Below are 10061 nucleotides of genomic sequence, written 5' to 3'. Positions count from 1 at the left end.
CTCCTTCATAAGATAAGAAGGGAGCTGCTGGATCAGACCAAGGGCTTATCTAGTCCAGCAGCCTGTTCTCACAAGGCCCAACCAGATGGCTGTGGGCTAAAAAATGTTATGTGAAAGAGTAAATAAAAATGTGCAATGTTAACATGTAATTTTATTACGTATGGTTGTTATTTATGCATGGCATGAAGAGAGTGGATAGATAAAAATAAAATTCTTCCTCTCTCATAACACTAGAATCCATGGACATCCAATGAATTTGAATGTTGGAAGACACAGGACAGATAAAAAAAAGTACTTCTTCACACACCACATAGTTAAATTATGGCACTTGGTCCCACAGGAAGCAGTGATATTTTTTAATTTTTCTTTATTTTTTACCAACAACCAAAACCCAACACTGAACCCCCCCCCCCAGGCAGCTGATACATTGAGTATTGTTGTTGTTTAGTTGTTTAGTCGTGTCTGACTCTTCGTGACCCCATGGACCAGAGCACGCCAGGCACTCCTGTCTTCCACAGCCTCCCACGGTTTGGTCAAACTCATGCTGGTAGCTTCGAGAACACTGTCCAAACATCTTGTCCTCTGTCGTCCCCTTCTCCTTGTGCTCCTTGTGATCTTTCCCAACATCAGGGACTTTTCCAGGGAGTCTTCTCCTCTTGTGAGGTGGCCACAGTATTGGAGCCTCAGCTTCACAATCTCTCTTTCCAGTGAGCACTCAGGGCTGATTTCCTTAAGAATGGATAGGTTTGATCTTCTTGCAGTCCATGGGACTCTCAAGAGTCTCCTCCAGCACCATAATTCAAAAACATCAATTCTTCGGCGATCAGCCTTCTTGATGGTCCAGCTCGTGAGAGCTTCCATATATCACTACTGGGTAAACCATAGCTTTAACTATACGGACCTTTGTTGGCAAGGTGATATCTCAGAGATGGCAGAGACATTGAGTATACATAATCAATACTAACATATTCAAATTGACCATATGTACAATTCTATATACATTAACACTCCTCACTCCACAAGGTTTATTTAACTTTTAACATTTTAATTGCCCCAAATTGTTCAAATCTACCCAAATAATTCAATATCTTCTCAAACCAATCCTCCTCTTTCTCACTGACCTTAAACCCTTTCATTCTGTGTATCTTCACAGTTAGATATTCTAAAATTATAATATTATTAATTTTTTTCCTCCATTGGTTCACCCCTAGCTCTTCTTAATTTTTCCAGTTACAGATAGGTAGCCGTGTTGGTCTGCCATAGTCAAAACAAAAAAATTTTTTTTTCTTCCAGTAGCACCTTAAAGACCAACTAAGTTAGTTCTTGGTATGAGCTTTCGTGTGCATGCACACTTCTTCAGATACAGATTCTTCAGGTATCTGAAGAAGTGTGCATGCACACGAAAGCTCATACCAAGAACTAACTTAGTTGGTCTTTAAGGTGCTACTGGAAGAAAAAAAAATTTTTTTGTTTTAATTTTTCCAATTACTCGCTATAACATGTCTGGCTGCAGTTACCATCAATTTTACCCATTTACATTCCTCTTTTGTTTTTAACTCGGTGCTACTCAGTCTAATAAGAACCATTAATTTCGATATTTCCACCTTCCTACCCACAATTTCTGATATTTCCACAGGAAGCAGTGATGACCACCAGCCAGAGGCACCAGATTACCCCGAAGAGCCAGCCACAGAAGTTGTGACACATGGTGTGTGGTGGGCCCCCTCATGAAGTGGGCCCGGCTCCTTTCCAACAAAAATTGAGGGGGCCGAAGCCACGTCAGCCCCCTAGAGTTGGCATGCCCACCACCAACCTAGATGGTTTTAATAGAGGATTAGATGAATTCATGGAGGAGAGGGCTAACAGTTCATCCAGAAACTGTTTATTAGTGTCTTTAAGTAAATAAAAAACATTTCTCATAAATTAGAATTGTCATTTGGAAGAACCAAAGACCAAAATGATAAGCACTTTCTGTTCACTGAAAAATACTCCAGAAATTGCTAATTATAAGGAAGCATGCTGATGCTAATCTTTGCTTCATTATGCTGGTCATGGACAATATATGTGTAGATACATAAGCTCTGTATTGATTACTACCTGCCCATATAGCAACTGGTATGTAGAAACCTATAGTGTAATATGACCAGAAGTATTGATTTGGGGAAACTTAATATTATTAAAAGACTGTTGCATTAATCTCTTCCCTGTATTTTAGGATAGAATTGGGAGAGGGCTGAAGGGGGGTAAGGAGAGCTCAGCAATAGAAAATCAATAAAGCAAATACTCTGGTTATGACAGCAGAGCCTGCAAACCTCCTTTTACTGAAGCAGTTTCACATTATGTTAAGTGAAGGACATCATGGTGAACATGGACGACTGAGAGAAAATGAATGACAGGATATGTATTGTAGATCAACATGTGGCTGAGGAGTTCTGTATGAATCCATTAAAATTTGAAATTCTGTCCCGTGCTGTTCTTTGCAAACAGACTGCAAAAAAAATTAAAAGGAAAAAGAAATTTGATAAGGAAAGCTGGTGCAGTCAGATCCTGACCATCAGATCCTGACCTAACAGTGCAGAATGTTCCAGAATGAGCATGTCTCCCTGTCAACTGTTTCCTTGGGAAGTCATCTATATGCAGACAAGCACGTACACAATAAATAGGCTTTTTGACATGTATTGCAAAATGGACATGTAAAAAAACAACAACAACCCTACAAGTGATTGTATGAATCACATTGATGGCAAAAACTAATTAATAAAAGAACACTTATGTTCTCACTCTCCTAATCTCAAATAAAAAAAACCCACCACACAAACACATACATTAATTGAATTTTAGCCAATCATCATAGTAGGGGAAAGCAGGAAATGAGTGTCTCATGGCCTGAGTCATAAATAATTTATATTAAAAAGTAATAAAACGCCATCCTTCTTCCTGCAGTGCAGATGAACAAGAGTCTAAGTGTATAGTAAAGACATGCTAATTGCCAGCAAATTAATTTCCAGTGGAGATTAAGAGGGGCAGCACTCATCAAAGACATTTTGTCAGCATTTAAGAATTAATGTTAAACAGGGTTTTATACAAATTTTGAAACAGAAAATTAACTGTGGTTGTATATGTACAAGTTATATACCATTCATAATCCTTTCTCATTACTTACTGACCTGTCTTTCATCATCATGCAGCAATGAGCTTACTAACTGGTACCAACCAAGTGAAGCAAAACACACCAGTCTTGAAACAACAGCACTTGCTCTTTCTGGGCACAATTAAAGGTACTGCTTTTCACCAATAAAGCCTCAAAATGTTGGCTTCTGGACACTTGAGTCCAAACTACTCCAACCTGAACCTGCCCAAGCTTTAATTATTCCCTTGTTGGCCTTTATCTTGGTTTTGCCAGCAGGCAAAGACATTTTGCTGCCACACACTCACAACTAAGTCAAGGTGTGGAGTAGTAAGGCTGGCCAAGTTATTTTGGGGCCTGAGGCAGAAAATCCCACAAGTGCCTCTCCCACTCTTTGGTAGTAAAAATACAATAATATGAAATTAAATAGTGATTTGCCATCCTTTCATGACATCCCAAATCAGCTAGGGGTGGCACACATATACAGTATAGTTCCCATGAAGTTGCAGGCTGGATGTGTTGCGTTTGAAAAGGGGCATCCATGGCTTAATGCTACAAATCATGCCTTTCTCACATGAAGAAGAAGAAGAAGAAGAAGAAGAGGAGGAGGAGGAGGAGGAGGAGGAGGAGTTTGGATTTGATATCCCGCTTTATTACTACCCGAAGGAGTCTCAAAGCGGCTAACATTCTCCTTTCCCTTCCTCCCCCACTGTTTCAAACACTCTGTGAGGTGAGTGGCGCTGAGAGATGTCAGAGAAGTGTGACTACCCCAAGGTCACTCAGCATCTGCATGTGGAGGAGCGGAGACACAAACCTGGTTCCCCAGATTACGAGACTACCGCTCTTAACCACTACACCACACCGGCTGTTTAACATGAGTTAAACACTGCTGACATGACAAGGAAGACCCAGTTTCCACAATGAAAGGTGCCTGAAACAAATACATGTGCCAAATGGCAGCCTCAGCAAGGGCCTTATGCAACACAGAACTTCTTTTATATGAAGACATAATGCACCAAATCTCCCTCCAAGCTCCCTCCAACACACACAAAGTCCACATGATCCATCATGCCAGAGTGACAGAAATCTGCAAGTAAGTCTTATGATTCCAGAACACAGTTTACAGACTATCTTGTAGGAAACCCTGGAGTTCCTTGAACACTTATCAGGCACTCTTCAGTAGAGAAGGAAAAACAATAATGGCAGGTGGGAAACCTGGTTCATTTATTTTCTCTGCCATGTGCAGCAGTAGAGATGTTTTTGTTGGAGAGACAGGCTTAGGAGAGAGGTCCTTACTCTCTCATGGCAGAGTTAGCACAATGGTGATTGCTCCAAGCACATTAAAACTTGATTAGATTTGCATCTGCCCTCATCCACCTTTAAACAAATGTTCCCCATGAAAATACATAGGCTAGCATAAATCACAGACACTTAGCTTTGCAAATAAGTGAATGTTTTGCTCACAGAGTTTCCAGAAGCAAACAAATTTCCAACAAGGATGAGAAAAGGTTCCTAATGACTTAAAAAAGAAAAGTATTTGGTTCCCGTACAAAAAGCACCACACAATCTTTGGGTTAGCAAAGATGCAGGCTGTTGAGAGATTCAAGTCACTTGCAGTATTTTAGAGAGATTCAGTTCACTTGCAGTATTTGCTGAGTTGGGAGCCAAGCCACATGGCTCCTTCTTATTCCAGGAAGCACAAAGAGATTGACAAGAGGGTGGGGCAGAGGCTGCTGAGAGCTGGCTAAGCCACCCACACTCTGGTAACATGAGCTCACGTTAACTCTTTCATGCATGCAAGTGTGAATCAGTAGATGTATTTTAAAACAGGGGTGGGTGGTGTGTTTTGGGATGTACAGTCAGTGAGTTCTTGTGGACTATAAAAAGGGAAGAACAAGTCTGACCAGCAGCAGGTAAGATAGGAGTGTGCCACATAGTCCTCTTGAACATGCAAGAACTCCATAGCAGATGCTCACTGGTACCGCTGCAGAGAAGCTAAGTTAGAAAGTCTTTCTGAAGACAGAATGAATGGATGACATTGCTTAGGACAGAAAATGCAGAAAACTCCCCCCTCCCTTATTTTATACTATTTTAACTTTATTATGGTGGGGTTTTTTTAGAAAGAGCAGAAAGCTTGTCTAAAAATAATATGTCACAGTGGGATGTGGGATATCCGTATGCTCTGTACTAACCATGCCAAATCCTTATGATATCCCCCCACACACCCACACACCCAAAAAGCTACAAACTCAGAGAGGTTGTGATAAAATGTGAAGAGCTAGTTCAGACACATACTGACCTCCACACCTTTGAATACACCCATATCAATGTAGCAGAGTCTCCTCTTCCCCACCCCCACCAAAATAACATCCTGTGGGTATGCCCTTAGCTTTTGCTGATCCAGTCTTTTAAATCTCCTTTGCTTTTGTTGTTCATTGTTTCCTTGTCACAGCTATTATGAGTAAAACTTTTCTGTGACAATGAATGCATCTTCCTAAAAGCTTCTAGTTTTCCTTCTCCCCCTCCCCTGTTTGGAAGCTGGATCCATCTTAATATATATATTTCTCCCATAATTGCCTCAGGCCAATTTCTCCTAAAAGAATTAAAAATGTAAATCTAATCTCATAATTGTGTAATATGATCAGCCTGACAGCTCAATCAATACTCTCTCCCACTGTCAATAATAAGGCTATGATGCATGTTTGTCAGAATTGACCGATCTCGCTTTATCACTGGCACTGTGGTCCTTCCCCATCAATATGATACGACATTTTATTAGTGGCCTCCTATCAATCAGCTGCAATTTGGGGATCACAGAGATTCATGTTGTCGTCTTGCAGACTGGCGGCATCAGAGCTGCTCTTGGAGCCAGGCGTCAGAGTTTTGCTGCCGTAGCCTTCTTCGCAGATTCCCAAGTTACAGCCTAGCTGAGGACTGGGTCTGACAATAGCACACTTGGGTGTCTTCATTTTCTAGCCACAAACGACTGGGGTTAGCAGCAAAGGACATGGTCAGTAACCGCTGTGGAAAAGGAAATGCCTAGATCAATAGGAGAAATGCCCACTGGTGCTTGTGCCGTGTTGCATATTTTCTAAATGAAGATTAATACTGTATCACTTTTTCCTCTATAACGATCCCACAGAGAACTGTTCCAGACGGCACTTTATCTTGCTAAATACTGTCACAAAAGCTGTTGATTTAAACTGGAATCAAAACAGGTTAGCAAGATAATTTAAATATGAATGCAAACACCACTTGATCCTTCCCAGACACAACGAGGGGCGGCGGGGGGGGGGGTGGTTGGAGAAAGAAAATTCATGCTGAAGCGAAACCTAAATATACACTGGTGCTGCTTAAATCCTCTTTTTAAAAAATAATAATATTTTTTTAATCCTCTTAAATGCAAAGGGACAAGAGCATTAAATAGTGCTAACCAGCTGTGTTTACTTCCATTTTATACATATGCACCTAAGGGACTCCAAATTGCACACATCCTTTAATTTTGAATTTTTAAAAGTTGAGATACATGTGACTTCACTTTTTATTTATTGTTCCCATTGGTTTACACTCATCTGCTGACTTCAGAGTCACTCTGAAAAACTCAGAGCATCATTTAAAACCAGTGCTAAACAGGTTCTTTTCCCCCCGCCCCCCCATGTAATAAATTATGCTTAATGGAGACAAAGGCCCCAACTGCACTGTACATTTAAAGCAGTATCATACCACATTAAATAGTTATGATTTCCTCCAAAGAATCTTGGGAACTGTGGTTTGGTAAGGGTGCTGAAAATTGTGAGGATACCCCATTCCCTTCTCATAGCTCCAATTCCCAGAGTTCCCAAGGAAGAGGGGTTGACTGTTAAACCACTCTGAGAACAGCTGAGATGTGTATTTTTAGGACACACCTTATTTCTGTGACTGTAAGTTGTTCTAAACTGTTTTTCACATTGTGTTTTAATCATTGTCACCCACCCTGAGACCTTAGGGGAAAGGGTGAGATGATAACAATATTAATATTAATAATAATAATAATAGGAAATGTTCAGAGCAACTCTGGTAAGCAGTCTCCTTTCCGTTAGCTTCTCATGAAAATTAACTTCCTACTGTTTTTCGGTTTGAGTTTGTTTTATAAGAGTGCAAATGGATCCCCTCCACCTCCGAGAATGTCCCCACTGTGGAAGGACGTGGGATCCAGAATTGGCCTCCACAGTCACTTATAGACTCATTGTTAAAACCGTGTTCATGGAAGACAATCTTACTCGGCTACGAGTGATCACCTTTCTACAGCCACCCACCTCTTCTAATAATTTTGCTCCGGCCAGACAGTTTTCTGCATGGTTTTCTGTGAACTCCTTTTGTTGGGACTCTATTTTTATCAAGATGCCAGTGCATTCATACACGCAAAGGAACTTCATATTTAAGGGATGATTAGTTATTGGGCACCTATTCTGGCAGTGTCATTGGGTTAAAGGTACAACATACACACTCTAATCTAGTTCTTCACCTTTCAAGTAAATGTAGAAGTTCCCCTGTGATAGAATTTTATAAATAACTTTTTGAACTGCTGAGAGTTCATTCATTCTTGGACTACTGCCTTTAGTATCTTTGTCTCCCACACATCTGTTCTGCAGGAGAGCATTACCAAACTTGACAGCATTGATTTTCAAATGTATGATTGCTGGTGAAATATTAAGCCCTATTGATTTGAAATTCAGGATCAGTTTGCATGTTAGATACTCTGCATATTTTGGGGATGGACAGTTTCATTTATCAGCTCTTCTAACTGCAGAATAATTAGAACTCCATCATGCTCCCATTCTGAGATGTAGGGATTCATGTCAGACTTCTGCATCTGCATCCTCCAACACAGGTTATGCATTATGTTTACTAATTAGACAATTTATCCTCCCTGAAAAGTTCTCTAATACATTTAGATTTGCCCTGATATGGGGAGAGACATCTATGTTTTCCATTTTTTGAAGCCCATTGTCCTTTGTTATTAATATATGACTGGGGTTAGAGAAATAGTTTGGAAAACTGCATGAATGAAGACCCAACTATATGACTGCCTGGAAAGCATTCAATTGAATAACCATTATAGAGCAACATGTCTGCTCTAGTGCCTGTGTGGAAGTCGTATCAACATGAACACGTTACACTATTCACTTAAACAGAGAAGGCAGTTCTACATGCCCAAAGGAAGGTGCACATAGAGCAGCCTTCCCAACTGAAATGAATGGGTAAATCTTTGTTGACAGGGTAGCTCCTTGTGTGGATCACTTGGACCATTGTAACTCTGTTAGATTTATTTTACTTTTTTTAAAAAGAGAAATGGTAGAGAAATGTAACAATGCTTCATTGACCTCAATAATGAGAATTACACTTCCCTCGTTTCTTTGAGACAAGATGTGGTGTACCCCAAACAGCTAGCAGATTAGACCATATCATCTAGATTAATTTATTATTTTTAGGAAAATGAAAGGAAGAATTCAAAAATCTGAAAGGAATTTTATTAAAACTAGGACATCTTGATTGCTTTAGAAGTAATTGACCTAATACATATGCAGGTGGAGCAATTTATCACTCATGAGTCATTTCTATGTTTAGCTCTCTAAAATATTAATGATCTCTTCTCAGACCTGCTTTGCTGAATGGTGACAATAGTGCTGTTCCCTAGCATAAATACAGACTGAACCTGTAAGGCTGCAATTGGAAATCAGGCAGGCCTTTTGGTCAATGGACACAATCTATTGTGTGGAAAAGAGACAGCTAACCGCTTAGTTAAAGTTATTTACCAAGTACTGCAGAATCAATTCTGCAAACTATACCTCTATGGGACAGATTTATGTTGCAGAAATCTCCATAAGTAGGTGAAGAAGTAGCACTGTAAGATTTGAGACAAAGATGGGACAGCTTTAGAACATGCCATCATGGTGCAATGGACCACATCCTTCTATAAAAAGCAAGTGTAATAGGGACAAGTAATGAACAGGGACACAGTAATCTCCCAAAAATATGCTTGGGCAAATGGATGACCCGAGGGAGGGAGATATAATTGGATATTATTAAGTATTATTCCCAATACCTGGCAAAGGCATAGTACAGGCATGGCCAAACTTGGCCCTCTAGATGTTTGGGGACTACAACTCCTATCATCCCTAGCTAACAGGACCAGTGGTCAGGGATGATGGGAATTGTAGTCCCAAAACATCTGGAAGGCGAGGTTTGGCCATGCCTGGCATATTATATTATATTATATTCACAAAGATCCCTAATCTAGCATCTACTCTGCATGGTTCATGAGCTTCTTCTGCGCGTCAACACATCTCATAGACACTTCCATCACAAATCTACACAGAATTTAAGGGAGAGAGAGAATATACAGAAAACTTACACTGTAGCATACAAAAAGTGGGGAGGGGTGTAAGGAAAGGGTCAGCTGAGAAGGGGGGGACACCCAAGATTAGTGTTCTCTTCTTGTATAGGCTTTTTTTGTTTGGAAATTTGGGTAAGGGTCCTCAACATCACACCTAACTTTGTTCAAGAATTTCCACATCATTGGGCCATATCATATCCATAATTTTTTTTTTGCCCTGATTTTTGTTGTATATTATAAGAACTGAAAAAGCCTAGAAATCATATATAATAGAAGGCTTTGTTCACCTTAAGTTTCTGATAATTCTATGACACAGTGTGGGAACAGACAACCATTTGCTATGTTAATTTTATTTATTTAAATAATTCCCATGCCATTTATATACCAAAGGCATTCTACATGATAGCTATAATAACAGTGAGATCTGCTAGGCTCTGATAATGAGACAAAGCAGACCCTTTTTAGACTTCTGTAATCACTCAGAAGTCCAGAGAATGAGTTGGTGGATAACATTTGCCTTAATGGGCAGTCACAGCTTACAGACAAGACAGCTGTTCA

Source organism: Podarcis filfolensis (genome assembly GCF_964270895.1).
Source record: "Podarcis filfolensis genome assembly, chromosome: 4".
In the NCBI taxonomy this organism is placed as follows: Eukaryota; Metazoa; Chordata; class Lepidosauria; order Squamata; family Lacertidae; genus Podarcis; species Podarcis filfolensis.
The sequence above is the reverse complement of the archived record's forward strand: the minus strand, read 5'-3'. Positions refer to the sequence as shown.